The sequence below is a fragment of the Sarcophilus harrisii genome, chromosome 6 (assembly GCF_902635505.1).
Source record: "Sarcophilus harrisii chromosome 6, mSarHar1.11, whole genome shotgun sequence".
Lineage (NCBI taxonomy): Eukaryota > Metazoa > Chordata > Mammalia > Dasyuromorphia > Dasyuridae > Sarcophilus > Sarcophilus harrisii.
The window spans coordinates 173,298,559-173,318,417 of NC_045431.1; the positions used below are offsets into that span (position 1 = coordinate 173,298,559).

Consider the following 19,859-nt stretch of genomic DNA (forward strand, 5'->3'; position numbering starts at 1 on the left):
GCCAGTAGGTCTGTATAGTTGGATCACAGAGCACTGGGAAAGAAGCAAAGTGTAAGAAGACTGGAAAGATAGGAAGGGACAAATCAGGAAAAATTTCTAAATGTCTGACAAAGTTTTTATATTTGATCTTGAGGGAAACAGGAAGTCACTAGAACTCACTGAGCAGGCAGGTGACATAGAGCTATGCTTCAGAAAGTTGACTTTGGCAGTTTGGGTAAGGGTAGACCGGAGTGGGATAATTGAACCCTTGAGACCTCCATGAAAAGAAGATTATTGCATTTACCCAGGTGAGAGGTGATGAAGGTATGACTGTGTTCAAATTGAGATAATGTACACAGAGTATTTTGCAACCATCCAATACATGTAAATTTCTGACCATCATTATTCTGCTACATAGTTTTGGAGGAGACTTGAGACTCGGTCTCCTGAGAAACAGGAACCAGGTGCTCCCTTACTACATCCTTGTCATATCATGGCTATCAATTTTATTTTATTTTATTATTTTTATTATTTTTTAATTTTTAATAGCTTTTTATTTACAAGTTATATGCATGGGTAATTTTACAGCATTGACAATTGCCAAACCTTTTTTCCAATTTTCCCCCTTCTTCCCCCTGCCCCCTTCCCTAGATGGCAAGTAGACCAATACATAAATATGTTAAAGTATAAATTAAATAAAAAATAAATATACATGTCCAAACAGTTATTTTGCTGTACGAAAAGAATCGGACTCTGAAATATTGACAATTAGCCTGTGAAGGAAATCAAAAATATAGGTGGGCAAAAATAGAGGGATTAGGATCTATGTAGTGGCTCATAGTGATCTCCCAGAGTTCTTTTGCTGGGTGTAGCTGATTCAGTTCATTACTGCTCCATTGGAACTGATTTGATTCATCTCATTGTTGAAGAGGGCCACGTCCATCAGAATTGATCACCATATGGTATTGTTGTTGAAGTGTACAATGATCTACTGGTTCTGCTCTTTTCACTTAGCATCAGTGCATGTAAGTCTCTTCAGATCTTTCTGAAATCATCCTGCTGGTCATTTCTTACCGAACAATAATATTCCATAACATTCACATGCCACAATTTATTTAGCCATTCTCCAATTGATGGGCATCTACTCAGTTTCCAGTTTCTGGTCACTACAAAGAGGGGTGCCACAAACATTCTTGCACATACAGGTCCCTTTCCCTTCTTTAAGATCTCTTTGGGATATAAGCCCAGTAGTAACACTGCTGGGTCAAAGGGTATGCACAGTTTGCTAGCCCTTTGAGCATAGTTCCAAATTGCTCTCCAGAATGGTTGGATGTATTCACAATTCCACCAACAATGTATCAGTGTCCCAGTTTTCCCACATCCCCTCCAACATTTCGTATTATCTTTCCCTGTCATTCTAGCCAGTCTGACAGGTGTGTAGTGGTATCTCAGAGTTGTCTTAATTTGCATTTCTCTGATTAATAATGACTTGGAGCATCTTTTCATATGGCTAGAAATAGTTTCAATTTCTTTATCTGAGAATTGTCTGTTCATATCCTTTGACCATTTATCAATTGGAGAATGGCTTGATTTCTTATAAATTAGAGTCAATTCTCCATGGGTATCAATTTTAAACAAGATTATTTGACCCTTTCCAGTTCAAAGAACCTTCTCTTTCAGCCTTAGATGGGACTTGAGAGATGACTTTTCTGTATTCTTTTCTTTGTGCAATATCTTTATCTCATTCACTCCAGGTCACACAAGCAATTTCTCTGACTGCTCTTTTTCCCTTGGTATAGTTAAAGAAAAGTCTTCTGTGGCCCTTGGTATTCCTCATTAGGCTGCACTCATTCCCAGATGTAATATATCTGTCTGGTCCTTCTTGTGAATGACTGTCACAATTTGATATTCAAACTTTGTTACATGCTCAAGTCCCAAACATGTCTTTGTAAAGTCTCATTTCATTTCCTGCATATCCCAAATAGACAATTTTCAGATGATGAAATTGAAACTATTTCCACCCATATGAAAGTGGTCCAAATCACTTTGGATCAGAGAAATGCAAATTAAGCAACTCTGAGATACCACTACATACTTCTCAGATTGACTAAGATGACAGGAAAAAATAATGATGAATGTTGGAGGGGATGCAGGAAAACTGGGACATCGATGCATTGTTGGTGGAGTTGTGAACAAATCCAACCATTCTGGAGAGCAATCTGGAATTATGCCCAAAAAGTTATCAAACTGTGCATACCCTTTGATCAGCAGTGCTACAACTGGGCTTATATCCCAAAGAAATACTAAAGAAGGGAAAGGGACCTGTATGTGCCAAAATGTTTGTGGCAGCACTGTTTGTAGTGGCTAGAACCTGGAAAATGAATGGATGCCCATCAATTGGAGAATGGTTGGGTAAATTGTGGTATATGAATGTTATGGAATATTATTGTTTGGTAAGAAATGACCAGCAGGACGAATACAGAGAGGCTTGGAGAGACTTACATGAACTGATGCTGAGTGAAATGAGCAAAACCAGGAGATCATTATATACTTCAACAACAATACTGTATGAGGATGTATTCTGATGGAAGTGGATTTCTTCAACAAAGAGATCTAACTCAGTTCCAATTGATCAATGATGGACAGAAGCAGCTACACCCAAAGAAAGAACACCCAGAGAAGGAACATTGGGAAATTAGTGTAAACTGTTTGCATTTTTGTTTTTTTCCCAGGTTATTTTTACCTTCTAAATCCAATTCTTCCTGTGCAACAAGAGAACTGTTCGGTTCTGCACACATATATTGTATCTAGGATATATTGTGACATATTTAACATGTGTAAGACTGCCTGCCATTTAAGGGAGGGGGTGGAGGGAGGGAAGGGAAAAGTCGGAACAGAAGTGAGTGCAAGGGCTAATGATGTAAAAAATTACCCAGGCATTTCCTGTATATCCACATCAGTATCTTTAAATCTGCACTCTTTCTCTTTACTAAAATTATTTCTTTTGTGCCTTTTCTCTTTACTAAAATTGTTACTTTTTATGCCTTCTGAAGTCCATCGTCAGAAGCATCCCATCCTTCCTTAACTGATTATAGATGTCAGGCCAAGAGATCACACCATTCTTTCCTTAATCCTTTTAAAACTTTCTCTCCTATAATCAGGGTACAGGATAGATAATGTCTTTTCTCTATCATAAATTCAAGGATTAAACAGTTGCTTTATACAAGGCTCTTAGTGTTTCCATATCAGTAACAAGTTCCTCTTTGTCAGGGAATCAGGGCTACATCCTAAGTTGTCATCATCTTTTTTATCTTGGCTATGTAACAAATGATCACCTGTTCTGTTTTCATCAGAGAGAGTTCCAGTATTTGTTGAGTAACTGAGGTTCTCAGAGATAACTCACAAAAAGTTAAACTGAGATTTTTCAAAAGAATCAAACATATTCAATTACATTTTTCTCACTAAAATATTGTTAATATAAATATTAACTGCTTCCTCTTCTGCCTTTTTGGCCACTGATCCCTATTCTCAACCCCAGACTCATTAGTATGTCATGCTTCTTTGTCAGTTTGGGATCTTGCTTAACTCCTCACTGATTCCTTAGCCCTAGTGGTCATTAGCATGGTTCTATAAAGTTTCTGCTTTTCCTTCTGTTGAATTTTACCAAAATGTTTTCAACTCCCTTCATATAACCTTAATATATATGACTCTTTGCCTTCTTTATCTAATGTCTTCCTTTTAAATTAGGTATACTCTCCCAAAGGCATTTTCCAATCAGATCAAACCCCTGCTGACTCCAGTGTGTTAAAATGTGCCTCTTTGCATTTGGGTCTCCAGTTCTCTTTGTTTTTTACCCATAAATGTTTTAATGCTGTAGGTTTTATTGGTCTTTCTTTGATTAAATTTTATCTGCTGAGAATTGTTGAGTATCTTTCCTGATGTATCTAGGCCCTATTGTCCCTTTTAGCTTAAGAACTTTTGTAGAGATTTGTAAGATTCTTGGTTTTGTATTGCTTTTGTTAACTTTTATAAGTGCATCCCATCACTGTGCAAGAGTCATCATTGCTATATTTTAAGCTATGGTCCCAAAAGGCCAAATATTCCAGACATCTCTTTAGCCAGCTGTTCACTTCCAAAATTTGCCTTTCTCTTCTAAAATTCTTACCTCTGATTGGCCATGGAAATGAAAACACCAATTTTGTGTCTAAAATTTAGGATTTAGGATTGCTTTCTCGCTCTGGCCAAATTGTTTGTCCCTAAGTGATTCATTCAAATTGGATAATAGCCATTAGGTTGATAAATCTAGGGCAGCTTGGGAGGTGCTCTTTCACAATCTGGATACATGTTCTGGGGCCATATCAGATCTTTGTTTAACTTTTATTAATAAGCTTTATTCAAAAGGAGAACTTTTTTTTTTAGTCATGATACTATTATTAAAATGTTTAAACATGCCCCCAATTTATATATAATTATATAAAATTATGTATATCCTATTATTTAATGATTATGTAAATTATAAAACCTGTGGTATAATAATTTTAAGATAAGATAAAAATGAAAGAAAAATATTTTAAAATAATTGTTAGTTTACTAACTACATTTTTTATTCTCATGGATTTTGTGTGTGTGTGTGTGTGTGTGTGTGTGTTTCAAAACAATCTGTATGTTTTTACTTCAGTACTTATTGACATAATTAAGGGGAGAGAGGGGGGAAATACAAGAAAGGCTATACCAAAGTTGTAAAGAGGTAACTTTAACTACCCTTCCGAAATGCTGTTTATTATTGAAAATACATATTATTTATGCTTTTATATTTGTGAGAATGGCACAATTTCTTTTGTGCTCTTAAAAATTCTTAAAGATCCTCCAACTAGATTTTGTTTGTGTGGGTTATAGCTATCAATATTTATCACATTAGAAACAAAACCTCTCCTTATATTATGTATCATGTGGATATATAAGATATAGGATATGGTTCTGGAGTCAGGAAGATTTGAGTTGAAATCTAACCCTAAATACTTACTAGCTGTGTGATACTGTGCAAATCACTCAACATGTTTGCCTCAGTTTCTTTGTATGTAAAATAATAATAATAACAGCATATATCTTCCAGAATTGTTGTGAAGATCAAATAAGATAATATAGCACAGTGCTTGGCACATAGTAAGTACTATAAAATAGTAGCCATGGTGATGATGAAAATAGTGTGGACATCATGACTACCTTGAAAAATTCTCGGGGACCTCTTGGTGATCTCAGACCACACATGCTTTGGGCTCCATCCCACTACCTGCTATCTTCTGGATTCAGAATAATAATTAAAAAACAAAAAGAAAAGTAAAGGAAAAAACACAGAAAGGATAATAATAACCATCTTTGGAAACTGAGTTGGCCTAGGCTAATATAAAGTGGGGTGGAAGGACAAGAAGTTCCAGTCAGAATGGAGGTCAATGGCCAAATAGGCAGGAGATGAGGCAATTAATATTTATATTATTAACAATATTTTAGTGAGAAAAATGTGATTTAATATGCTTTATTATTTGGAAAAATATCATTTTAATCTTTCATGATGGAACAATTCCACAGTCTCTTCCAAGATCAATTTATAAAAAAGACAAGCTGGATGTCTTAGGATAGTAGGAATCAGCCAATCTGATTTTTGTGAAAGTCACGTTGAACAGAGATGAAGATTTTCAAAACTATTTCTCTGAAGGCATCAAAACCTCTGAATGATTGGATCTTTGACTGAAGTCCTTGACTTAATTATCCAGTTCTTCCACCTCATGGTGTCGTGTCATGTGAATACAGGAGTTCATCCAGGCTAAATATGAGCATGAGGTTTAGCTGCATAAACAGCATAGAGGAAATCATTCCTTTTTGTCTGAATTAATTCTTATGTTATTTATCCTTAAGAACAAGGAAAGCTTTTCTACTAGGGGCTGGAGAATTGTTGGATATATAATCCAGAATTTTATCAATTCACACCTCAATGTGTGGGACTTAATTTCAATGACAGTTTAAGGTTTGCAATGTGTTTTACATGTTATCTTATTTTAAATTCATAATAACTCACTGAGTTAGATACTAATATATTCCCTATATTAAAGAGAAGGAAACTGAGGCTGAGAAAAGTTGAATGATTTGCGCACAGTCATACAGTTGATAACAGTTTGAGGCAGGATTAGAATTCAGATCTTCTTTTCTCCAAGTCCAGCATTCTAGCCACTATGAAATATGTAGAACTGAGTGTTAGTCTTAGAGATAGGAAGGATCTAGATGGGTGCAGTAATTATCTCCATTTTACAGATGAAGAAATGAAGCAAGTTAAGTGACTAGCTCAGGATCATAAATGTGTCTGAGATTGGATTTGGATTCAGATCTTTGTGACTCTAGGTAAAGTAACCTATCCAATGAAGCACCACCTGTCTGCCTCCTAACAGTACACCTTTAGTAATTGTTCATTGGATTGAATTGGACTACATTTCAGGAAAGAAGACTGAAACATGGAGAGGCACAGAACTTGGGTCTGGTTAATGGTTTTGCTCTTTCTTAGCTATCTGGTTGTGAGCAAGTCAAGGAACCTCTCAGAGGTTCAATAATAATAAAGTCTGTAAAATGAGATAATACCCACACTACTGATTTCCTAAGGTTGTGATGAAGAACAGATTTGATTAAAATAGAATAGAATTTTATTTTGAGTCTTGCATATAGAAGTCACTCAATACTTATACACCAAGAACACAGGATTAAGAATCAGGACCTGGATACAAATTCTAATTCATTCTTGGTGTTATCAAAAGACTCCATAGAATTTAGCAGGACTGGGTAATGAGCCCAGGATGGGCTGCCTCTGCCCACTGCTTCCCCCATTGAAAGCTAGTCCAGGAGTAGTGTTAGAACCAACACTCTTTTAGAGTGAAAGAAGAATCCTTTATTCTATTCTCTTGAGAAGCTGGTGTACTTCCAAGGAGGACACACCAAATACAGAATTAGGAACACACTTTAGATTATTAGTTCAGTTCCTTATCCCTCCCTTCATGATTCAGATTGGTCAGATTTGTAATCAGAATTAGTTGCAATTCAGCTTTACAGTGCAAATTACAATTAGGTTGGATTTACAGTTCTCTTTATTCACCCATTCCATATGTTAAAAGGCTAATGTCCAGACATTGACAAGAGCAGGTTTGGGCTGCTTTTAACTTTTGTTTAATCTTTGTTGTTTGGCCAGTTCCTTGAGTCACTCTGTGAATGGTTGGAGATATCTTAACAAGATACTTCACCCCCGCTTCATCCTGTTTTGACAATATCTGTGTAAATCTAATTTTTCATACTCCTAGCATTTGTACTGATATCTCCAGTATCTAGCATAGCACCTGGAATACAATCACCATTTAAGGAATGTCATCAGTTAATGGATTGATTAATTCATTGGTAAATTACCTCTCTGGGCCTCAGTTTCCTCATCTGTGAAACTAAAAAAAGAAACTAGATGATATCTAAGGTCTCCTCATCCTCTAAATAATTATTTTGACTCTCCCTTTCTCAGATTATCATGCATATATTTATCTGCTTACATGCTGCCTGACCCCAGTAGAATAAATGCTTCTTAATGTCTGGGATTGTTTTCCTTTCTTTCTTTCCATCTCCAGCACTTGACAAATCACCTACCACATAGTATGTACTTAAATAAATTTTAGATTGGATTGATAAAGTGTCAAGAACCCTTTGGTTTGATCTCTGACACTGTGTGACTTTGAACAAGTCACTTTATTTCCCTGAGCCTCATCTCTTAAAGAAGAGAATTGGACTTAGATGATCTCTGAGATCCCTTTCAGGACTAAATCTGCAATGTTATGAATGACTTTTTTTTTTTAAAAGAAAACCAAACAAAAAACCAAACAATATACCTTAAGCTTTACCTAGATTAGAGAAAAGTCTTTAAAGCAACACTACTGAAAATCAGTAAAATCATTTTAGACCCTCCTAAACAAGAAGCAGATTATATCCTGTTCCTTCAGATCTAGCCATTTTCTCCCCCCTTTGGCCCTCCTCAACCACTAAATTCAAGCATGGATCCTATGCGTGAATAAGCAAGAAAGGAGTGGGTTTTCCACAACCTGTAATTAAATTTGTCATTGTTTTGCAAAGCTATTTTCATCAAGGATACTGTGGATTGGAAGTCTGTAGCTGGGTGTCCAAGGTTATTAGTTTAATTTATGCCAAGTGGCCCATTTTTATGCTGGACTCTGTCAAAGGGTCTAACCATCATCAGATCTGACCACTGAACTAAAAATTTTGGTGTTTCTCCCCCTTTGTATGATTTTCCTCTTAGAAGAAAAGTGACAATTAGAAAAACCATTTCTAAGAGTCCCAGAAAAAAATATATCTGTAGCTAAAAGGAATTTAGAGATTTGATTTCCCAAAGGAGCTATAGTTCATTCCTTTGGTCTGGCACTTTGGAATACCTAGAGTTGAATGTGTTTCCACAAGTAGAGATAATACTGTCATAATAAGGGTATGAAAATCATGCTAGCAGCCTCCAGTGCTGTTCTGCTGGAGGGGAACATTGACAAATATGGAGTGGTATGTATGCTCTGCTGATGTTTCCTTCTCAAGAATGTAAACCTCTAAGCACTTTCAGAAAAAAAAAATCAGAAAGAGCGAGGGAGCGAACAAGAGACAGACAGAGATACAAAGAGAGATACAGAGAGAAAGAATCACACAGAGAGATTGAGATTTCCCTGAAACTCACAAGAATGTTTCCCTGTATACTTTTCTTTCCCTGTTACTGGTTTATTTTTAATATAGAAGACATTTCATGAAGCTCTTTGAATTCCATCAGTAGAACTTTTTGTGAATATTGTGAGAGAATGGGAGATAATTAGACAGTCTTTTTTGAATCTCATAAAAGCATAAGCAAAATTCAGCCAAATGGGCTAAATGTCACATAGTTCCCCTGGAGAAAAGAAGAGATTGTTGTTTTCTTTGAAATAAGGCCAAAGGAAATTGAGGACTCTGGGTAAGAACTCTTTGGATGCAAAGGGCATAGCCGTCTGTTGAATTGGGTATTTCCTAATAATTTCTCAAGAGTCATTCATGCCAAAACTCTATCTGTGAGCTCATTCACGTAGGCATTCCCTTCAGAAATGGAGTTTGCAATTCATCCTGCACATTCGTGTCTTCCTTTCTGTCTCCTCTTCTTCATATATGATCTATATGATCACCAAAGGGACTCCATTCAATGTACAGGAAGCTTTTCTTTCATTCTGATGACATTGCATGGATACTAATGAGATATGCAAGATATCCATTAGTTAATTCTTTGCATTCACTACATGACTGGTCCCACTTTTATTCCATTTTTGGTTACTCCTTTATATTATTTCCCCTGTCATTTCTTATTTACACTCTTTAGTAGACTCCCAGGACCTACCCTGTGACCATTTACTGATTATGAAAATGAAGATGATAGGACCCCAGATTTAGAGCTGAAATGGACCTCAGGGGTCATCTTGTCTAATTCACTTTATTTCACAGATGAAGAAACTAAGATTCAGAAATTAAGAAACTGGTCCAAAGAACAGTGTCCAAAGTGTCCAAAGAATGCAAGATTTGAACCCAAGTCCTTTGACTCCAGAGCCATTGTTCCATCTGTGTACACTACTGAGGTTTTAAGCAAATTAACAAATTGCTTTCAACTTTTAAGAATGAGAAATTCCAGGCCATGAAAGTTTAAGTGATTTTTCTCAGACTAGAAACAAGCTTAGAACCTGGCACAACCATTCATCATGTTATTTGATGTAGGTGATCTTGAATTTCAGGATACTATAAGATGGACAGTTCCCTGGTTGGGGCATAGTAATAAGTAGCTATGATTAATTATTAGATTCCCAGGGATACTTTTCCCCATGGTCCACTTTCTGAAGTATGGAAGCTACAATGCACTCTTCTTCAAGGTGTCTCTGTCACAGAAAATACAGGCTAACTCCTTCATGGAAGATTCCAAGGTAGAGAGGAAAAAATTCTTGGCTCTAAAGTGAAGCTACAAATTGTTTTTTAACCTTTATTGGCCACACTTGCATTCAAAAGGCTAGGGATATAATTAAATAGGTAGCACAGACTATAAACGTGTTCCCTGGGTTTAGTTTGTCTCTCCACCTTTCCCCCAAAAAGTCATCTATGTCAGAGAAGAAGGGGAACTTAGAATTCAAAATTGTGGAATTCTCACAATTGTGGAGCTCTCAGAGATATTTAAGAGTTATCAAGCATATAGTCTTTTCAGGACTTATCAACTTTTCATCCAGGCTTCAGAGATTAAAATTAGGAGGTATATGGAATGGTTACCATAAGCTGGGGTGAGTCCAGCTAGAAGAATGCAAGTGCTTGGACTAGTAGGAGGAATCAAAAGAAAAGATTCAACCTGAAGGCAGCTATGTGATACATTGGATAGAGTATTGGATCGGGCATCAGGAAAACCTGAGTTCAAATCTGAGCCTAGATATTTACTATCTGGGCAAGTCACTTAACCCTGTTTGCCTCAATTTCCTCATCTATAAAATGAGCCAGAGAAGAAAATGGCAAACTAATCCAGTATCTTTGCCAAAAGACACCAAATGTGTTGTGAAGAGTCAAAATAACTGAACAACAATAAACAAAAATTGCAGCTAACCATTTGAGGCAGAGCCCCCTCTGCTATAGAGACCGAAGGGCTCTCTAGTCAAAACTTGGAGGGAATAAGCAAAGAGAACTGAAGAGAGACTTTTTGCTGATCCCCAGAAAGCTATAAAGAGCTATAAAAAAGGGAGAATGATTTTGTTAGTTGAATGAAAATAGTAGCCCTTTTCCTTCCTTTGAATTGTTAAAAAAAAAAAAAAAAAGACTCAGCTGAGCCCTAACCTGGAGATCACATACCAGAACGGTATTTGGCAGTGGTAACATGTCCTAGCCAAGAAATATACAATAAAGACTGTGAGACTGACAGGAAAGATGTGATGGCATCCTGAAAAGGGCAATAGCTCTCTAGGATCAGAAGTATGAGTTAAACCTCCACTGTACCTGGTTGTGTGCCTGAGCCACATGTGTGTCCCTCTATGAAATTGCCCTAGTCACATTATATGTCCCTGTTAACTGTGGGTATTCCCCAAAACTCTCTCCCGGCTAATCTGCTCCTTTCTCACTACATTCTCTCTTTTAGTAATCCCATGGATTTAATGACCATCTCTATGTAGATGGCTTTCACACACACACACACACACACACACACACACACACACACACACACACAATCTCAGCCTCTTCCCTGAGATTTAGTCCCTCCTTAGTAGCTATCTATTGGACATTTCAACCTGAATATTCTGGTTATATATCAAACTCAACATATACAAAACAAAACACAAACTACTTTGGATTTATTCTTTGTTTTTTTTTTAATACTTTTTTTGTAATGCAATTAGAATTAAATGACTTGAGCAGGGTTACACAGCTATTAAATATTAAGTATCTGAGCTTAGATTTGAACTCAGGTCCTCCTGATTCCAGGGCTGGTGTCTTATCCATTATACCATCTAGCAGCTCCTTTTTCTTTGTTTTTTGATTTTGTACACATATATATGTATATATATACATATATACACATAAGTAAGTTTACATACACCTACATATAAATAAGTTTGTATATATATATGTTATGTATATAAATATTTTATGTGTACATATGTAGGTATTTATTGCTCCCTCCATCTCCCAATTAGGATGTAAACTCTTTGAGAGGAATTATTTTATTCATTGAAGTTTTCCTTTCCAACATCTAGTACAGTATCTAGAACATAACAGGTGCTTATGAAATGTTTATTGATTGATTGGATGATTCTACATTTAATAATTTTGTTGTCTGAAACCTTTAACTAAGCTTTCAACATAGCATCTCATGAGCCATTAGATCAGGGTCAAAAGATAGTTCTGACTCCAAAACTATCATGCATTGACAATAGGACTTGTCATATTTCTAACCATCTGACATGTTATTTCATGCTTAACCACAGGACTCCATTCAGCTGAATTACTAATGGGATAATGTCTCAAGACTTGTCTAGAATATCTTTATCTAGATTTAGACAACAACTCATAATACAAACATGAACATACTCTAAACATTGGAATTACAAAGGGTGTGTCAGTCTGCACTCCTGGTCCTACTCACCCTTTCTGAAACTCTCAGGACCAAAGTATTCCTTCCCAAACTATTACTTCCCTACAGATGTTTTCTCTTCTTATTAGAATATAAGTTCCTTGTGGGTAGGGGATATTTTTGGTTTTGTTATATCCCATTGCATAGTACAGTGCTTAGTACAGATTAAGTATTTAATTATTGCTTTCTCATTCATTCATATGGGCAGTCTTTTTCTACATACGAATGAGTGACTTGTATAAAGATAAGACCTGAGATTTCTTGGCCTTTGGATGCAATGAGCTTCATGTAACTACTTCATCCTGCTAGCAATGATTACCTAAAATTCCAATGCCTTTCAAGGATTGCTATGGTGTCCCTTGTTACACCACTGAAAACTTCCAGGTTTTCAACATGTGATAATGGAAAAAAGTGAAAATGGTGATAATGGAAGGACAGGGAAGAAAATACCTGGGATAACTTTTGTGGCAATATATTTCCAACTCTTAAAAAATGTTAAAATGCCAAAGACAAATAAAAATACTACACAGGTCTATTCCCAATATATGAATTCTTTCTTCTAGTGTTTTTATGCAATAGCCATTCTATAAATATAAAAGATGACAAATATGTAGATAAAATCTAGTGGTGTGACATGGCATGGTGAAAAATTCTAGTTTCTCCCTTTGAGAAAGTAGCCACCACTATGGGCCAGTTTTCTCATCTGTAAAATGGGTTAAGGGTGGGGAGTATTAATTTCTAAGTCCCTTCCTACTTCTGTTGCTATATATCCCCTCCAAATCCTGCTTTAAAGCATTTCTAGATGTTTTCTTTAACTAGGCCACATATTCTTATGGATCCAAATCAGAGATCATGGATTGGGAGCTAGAATGAATCACCTTAGAGATTATCTTGTCCAATTCTATCATTTTACAATTGAATTAACTGGGGTCTAGAGAAAAGTGACATATCCAAGATTGCACAAGAAGTGGTGAGGGAAGGTCATGTGAGGTAGGTGAAGGATTCTTTGTTCATGTGCAATAGGATTCCTTGTTTCCATGGTATGCTGGCTGTCCTCAAGCCCCAAGGTGTTTCCCCAAAGAGGGCCATGCATCCACATGCACACACACACACACACACACACACACACACACACACACTTTGGGTGAAGGAGGCAACAGCTGCACCTGTCACTCAGTTCCTCACCCCAAAAGGCCTCTGGTCCCATGCAAGTTAATATCCCAACACGTTTAGCAAACTTAAAAAAAACCTACATCTCACAAGAGCAGGCCGGATCCTAATCTGTGCAGTCATGTCAGCAGCTGACTCTCCCTAGCCACCAGCTTGGCTCTGTCCCACCAAAGCCCTGCAATTTCTCTCTTGTTTTAATTCAAACGTGCCCTGAGTGACTTGGCAGGACAATTCCTACAGGTCTAGGTTATCGAAGGAAGCTCTAGTAACAGAAACAGGCCTAGATCAAGTTCCCCTTTGTGTCCATCGAAGGGGCTTGTGGAGCCCTTGCCCTGGTCCTAATCCTGTTCTCCTTTTTATTTCAAATTTAAGAGTATTATTGAGTGGTAGCATGGCAAGCAGAGTGGTGGCAAGAGTCCTCAAGTTCAAGGGGAAACACCTTGGGGTTTGAGGACAGCCAGCATACCATGGAAACAAGGAATCCTATTGCACATGAACATACCTAGGAAAAACTAGGTTCATCATCCTCTTAACTGCTAAGTTAAAAAAAATTATAAAAAGTATAGAGAGAACATGGGACCAGGTATTTAGTGCTGGAGTAATAGAATAAAGGGTGCTTCTTTGGTATTTCAAAGAGGTAATTTTAAGACAATGACTGACAGTTTTGCTTTATTAATGGAAAGTCAAATTATAGAGTTGATCATCTTCAATTGGCTTTGGAATGAGAGGTCTTGGTTCAAATCCTAACTCTATCTCTTTCTATTAGTAGTTCTCTGTGCAAGTCTTTTCACCCCTTTAAGGCTCCCTTTCTTCATTTTAAAATAAATTGATTGACTGTGATGCCATCTAAGGTCTCTTCCATATTTAAATTCATGTTTTCATGAGTATCATGGATTGAAACTACAAAAAGGTTCAAGGAGAATTCAGATAAATACAAACCAATGGAATGAAGCAGAAATCTCCATTGGGCAATCATAGGGATTTAGGGATTCAGAAATATGTCTGCTGAATTTTTGAGGCTGACATCATGGAGGACAACCACACATGAGTCTGACCCAGTATGACATTTCTCATGCTCTTGTGTTCTTGCCATATCTGACATTTGGATGATCCAGGGCTGTTTAGAGGAAGATATGTATATTCTTCTACCACAGTACTCTGAGAAATACTGATAGTCCTGGTATGGAAGAAAGGACAAGCATGAATCTATAAGAATATCTTCCATGATGATAAGTAGCCTAAGGATACAGGAAAAGTCACATCCCAGAACCTTCTTCACCTCCTAAATCTGTCCCATAAATTCCCAGAGTCAGGAACTGATAGCTCTAGCCCCATATTTAAAGGCCTATCAGACACTTTCTAGAACAGCATGGGGTGGATGGTGTGATATTAGTGACCCCAAACATCTGGATTCATTGCTTGACATGTAGACAACAAAAAATTTTGTGGGAAAGATGTTCTCAGCTGAATTAATAAGGTCACTTAGCATGTGTTTGCAACAAGTAAGCACAGCCTTACTTTGATTCTCCTGATTTATTGACTTTACTGTACTATAGAGCAGGTATTATTAGCCCTATCATAGTATCTGGTGATGCAAAAGATGAAATCTCTATAGAAGGCCTCCTCCAATGTCTCATTGTGATCAAAGGATAGTAGGTGTAGGGATAATATGTTCCTCAGAACTCATCTCTCCTGCTGCCTTATTTAAAGGTGAAGACACAGAGGTGGACAGATTCTAAATGACTACCCCAGACCACATAGATGACAAGAGTCCGAGATAAAATTTTGAATTCTGCCCTTTTCTTAAATGGAGATTCTAAAATGTTATCAAAATTTTGGGTGGAATTAGTTTGAAAATAAAGACAACTAGGGGGATCGGGCACTGGAGCCTGGGATCAGGAAGACTCATCTTCTTGAGTTCAGATCTGGCCCCAGGCATTTCCTGTGTTAATCTGGGCAAATCAGTTAACTCTGTTTGCCTCAATTTCCTTAATTATAAAATGAACTGGAGAAGAAAATGACAAAATTACTCCAGTATCTTTGCTAAGAAAACCCTACATGGGGACATGAAGACTTGGACACAACTGAAAAATGACTTAACAACAACAAAGCTTGATAATGGATTGGTGACTGTGTTTTTGCTTTCCTAAAACCAGTCTAGCTGAATTCAGAGAGGCTCATCACCAAGGGCCGAAGACCCAGTGATGATTTGGAAAATTACAATCATTCAACCAAGATTCCAAATCCTTAGAGAAGGCAGACAAACAACAGGAAGGCCAGACTCCATATTCAAACCACTATCCACCATCATTAATGATTTTTGCCAGGTTCTAGAAGGGGATTGGGATGTTAAGCATAGCAGAAGAAGAGTTATAATGGAAATGTAGGAAATGTAAGGAAAGCAAATATGGGTGTGTCAGGGGATGGAGGACTTGAGGCTGAGGGAGTGAAGAAGGAAGTGACCCAAGACAGTGAAGGAGAATAAAAGACTTGGTTCAGGGAGACAATATGGACAAATCACTGGACTTGGAGTCAGGAGAACTGGGGTTCAAATTTTTCACATACTTACTGGCTCTGTGACTCTGGGCAAGTCAGTGAAACTCTGTGTCTTAGTCTACTCATCTATAAAATTAGGGGATTGCTATAGTCCTGTAATTGCAGGATGGTCAATTGGTGTTGTGGAGTGAGTTTAAAGAAGAAAAAGCCATTGAATGAGCACCTACAGTCTTAGGATATAAGGTGAAAGCCTTCTGGATGTGAATCCTCAGCGCTAACTCCATGGATACCTGGGCCATGAAAAAGCTTTATAACCAGCCTGGAGAGCTTCTGAGTTCTGGGTCCTGTGTTGATCCTCACGAAGCAATAGAAGCATTGGGGAGCATCACTAGTAACCAGCCTCTGGAAGATATTAATATCTGATTGATACACTTACGAACCCATTTGTCCCCGTGTGAGAGAAAAAAATTTCCAGGGAGAAACTTAGATGGAGCCATACTTAGGAATATTTTTACCATGAGCAAAAATAGCTGAGTCTATGCAGAGGGTATGAGAGGTAGGGAAGAAGTGTTAAGAACATTCCATCTTTGGGTACAATCTTTCTGAGAAAGAAAGTAGTCTGATCTTTGTCCCTGAGTATATTAATTGGAAGGTGGATCTTGCAAGAAAGCAACTGGTGATATTTTGGTGAGGAGTGAGAAGAGGTGAAGAGGAGAGAAAGCTATGTCGTGGGCTCCCACAGAATACCTTCAAGATTTGAAGGTATTTTGATTTTGAAAATTTTGATAACATTTTAGAATTTCCATTCAAAATTTTATCTCGGACTCTTGTCATCTATGCGGTCTGGGGAAGTCATTTAGAATCTGTCCACCTCTGTGTCTTCACCTTTAAATAAGGCAGCAGGAGAGATGAAGGAACAGAAAGATTTGAACTCAGTTGGAAGATGGGGTGGGCTTAGAAGAAAACATTATGAGTTCATCTTCAGATATGTTGAGTTTAAGATGTCCACAGGACTCCAGTTCAATGTATTGAAGAGGCAATTGGAGAGGCATGGAGTTAGAGAGGTCAGCAAAAATGTTAGGACTTGATAAGAAGATTTAAGAATCATCAGCGTGGAGGTGCTCATTTAATTCAAGGGAATTTATGAAATCACTAAGAGAAATTACATAAAGAGAGAACAGAGCTCAGGACAGCTGCATGGGATATCCATAGTTAGTAGGTATGACTTGCATGAAGACCCAGCAACAGGCTTGAGAAAAAGTCAAATAGATAGGAAAAGAATGAGGAAGGAGTGATGTTCTGAAAACCTAGAGAAACGAGGGTATTAAAGTGAAGAATAACCAATAGCATCAAAGGCTACATAGAGACCAAGAAAGATGAAGATTGAGAAAAGATTTTTGGAAATTAAGAGATCATTGTTAAAATATGGAGAGAGCAGTTTTGGTTGGATAATGAGGTCAGAAGAAAATTAAGAAGAGAGTAAGAGAAGAAGCAGAAGCCCCAAATCACTGATGATTTGGTCACAAAAGGCAGGAAAGATATAGAGTGACTGGGGAGATGGATGGATCACATGAAGTTTTTTTTTAGCTTGGAGAGATATAAGTATTGTTTATAGTCCTAGAGCCAGAGAAATGAGCAAGTAGGCAGAGAGAGATTGAAGATATGTACAAAAGTAGGGATAATAGGGAGGGTATTTGATATTTATATTTATTGATATTTATATAACAAGTTTTTTTTTTCATAAATGATGATGAAGCTACCATATTTGGACACTTAAAGAAAGATGGAAAGAGCAACTTGACCAGACTAAGCTATACAAAATCTTCATTATAACAACCCATACAATATTAAGAACCTCTTTGATCAAAATATGAGAAGGGAATAGACAAGTTTTGTTAAATATCTTGCAATCACGTCTATACAATTATATAATTCACTGAACACAGAAACTCACTGTGTTTATTTTTTAACTGTAAAAAAAAGTTTATTCCGTAGAGCAATGTATAGTTTTAAAGGCTATCCTAGAATAATATATTTCTCATAGATATATTAAAATAATGAGATTCCTTAAAAGATGCCATATCAATAACATTGATGATTGTCTTGTTATTAATATCAAGCAAGGCACAAAACAGAGAGATGTCTTCTAGCAAAGGTTATTTGTCTCCTATTGTAGAAGGCTTTGTATATAAGTTCCAAATGGATAAAAGATTTTCATTTTCAACAGATAATGTAGTTCCACAGTGCTTCAGTTTGCAGATAACAATGTACCCATATCACTTTGAGCATTTCACATTCTATACAATCATTCACCAAAGCCGTCTTGTCAACCACCAACCAATATTTCTTACAACCAATCCGAAGAGGCATCTTCATACTATACCTCCTAAAATTACAACCCCCCAGTCTTGGATCAGTTAATCCATTCAACTTTGGAATCCCTACCCAGCAACTATATTGTTTCAATTAACGAGTGAGTGCTAACTCACCTAACCAACTGGATCAACTTGATCCCAGATTATGCCATACTTCACATTATATCCCATTATCCACCTGGTCCATCCTACAATCTTTCCTGTCCCCATTTATGAAACACACCCAAGTCTCTCTTATTCTGAGCATAGTATTTAAGTCAACATTACTACTATTTCTAGAAAGGGTGAGACAACTGAGGATCTTCCTTATGGATCAACTCATCCTACTGGCTGTCCAGATCAACATTCTTTCCTGGCTAGCCCTTCCCTATTCATGTGATCCTTCATTTACCTCATGAGAATGTATATTCCTGGAGGTCAGAAGTTACCTTGTTTAATTTGTATAGCCAGATTTAGCATGTTTCCTGAAGCATCCTAAGTGCCTCATAAATGCTTTTTTCATTCATTCATTCATTCATTCATAGCATGAAAAATTCCACGATTCCTAAAGTGAGACTATAATTCCCTAAAAGATTTAAATCTAACCCTCCAAAAGGGCAAAACCAAATGGATAAAGACTAGATATGGTACAGACTGAGCTATATAATTAGACTGACAATCCATTGAACTGGCCCATCAATGTATTTATCTTGCAGAGACACTATAGATGAGCACTAAACCAGTCCCAGAATTGAACATGAGGAAAAAAGAGAGGGGGTTGGATTCCATTTGGAAAAATTACAATGTAATCATTGACCTTAAGCTTATGTATGAAACAAAAATTCATTTTTAACAGCAACATTCTTCAAGTGTTACTTGCAATGTGTCTTTGGGGAAAGATTTGCCTTTTTTCTTTCTCTATGTCTGCACACTTTAATGGGGGAGATAACATAAAAGCAACTGTGTGCAAGCAAAATGTAGAGAAGCTAAATTGGAGATGATCAACAGCAGGGAGATGCTACAAGGGTTGTTGGAGTTGGAAAGGACATCCAATGTCTTCTAGTCCAATCTCTCCATATAATAGGTAAGATTTGTTGTCCAGCTGTTTTGGCTGTGTCTGACAATTTGTGTCCCTATTTGGGGTTTTCTTGGCAAAGATACTGGCTTGCCATTTCTTTCTCCAGCTCATTTTACAGATGAAGAAATTGAGATAATCAGGGTTAAATGACTTACAATCACACAGTTAGTGTCTGAGGTTGGATTTGAATTCAGATCTTCCTGACTCCAGGCTTGGCATTCATGAAGTCAAAGTATTTTGCACTTGTTAGGCAATGCAAATAATCTGTCTTTTCTTTTTTGCTTATAATTCTAGGATTTCAGAGTTGTTTTTTGTTTTGATTTCTGTTTGGGTGAATGAGACTTTTTTGATCAAATAGAATTAAGCAGGAGAGATGAAACTCAGTTTTAGAAAGTCCTGTGCTTCCAGCTTTCTCAGAATGGACCCTTATAAGGAAATGATGAGAATCATGGTGAAGATGACAAACCTTGGAATATTATTTGAATTCAGAACATGTTCAGAGCAATTCTCAATGAGGTAAATGGTACAATTAAAAATGTTATGTATATAAATCATAGATTTATGGATGTAGAGCTGGAAAGACTCCTAGGGCTTA

The 19,859-nt window shown here is 37.0% G+C and overlaps 1 protein-coding gene across 1 annotated transcript in view; it reads right to left on the bottom strand.

Moving 5' to 3' along the window:
* SYNPO2 (synaptopodin 2) overlaps nt 1–19,859 on the bottom strand; it is a 208,594-nt gene that overhangs the window by 52,172 nt on the left and 136,563 nt on the right. The window lies entirely within an intron of this gene.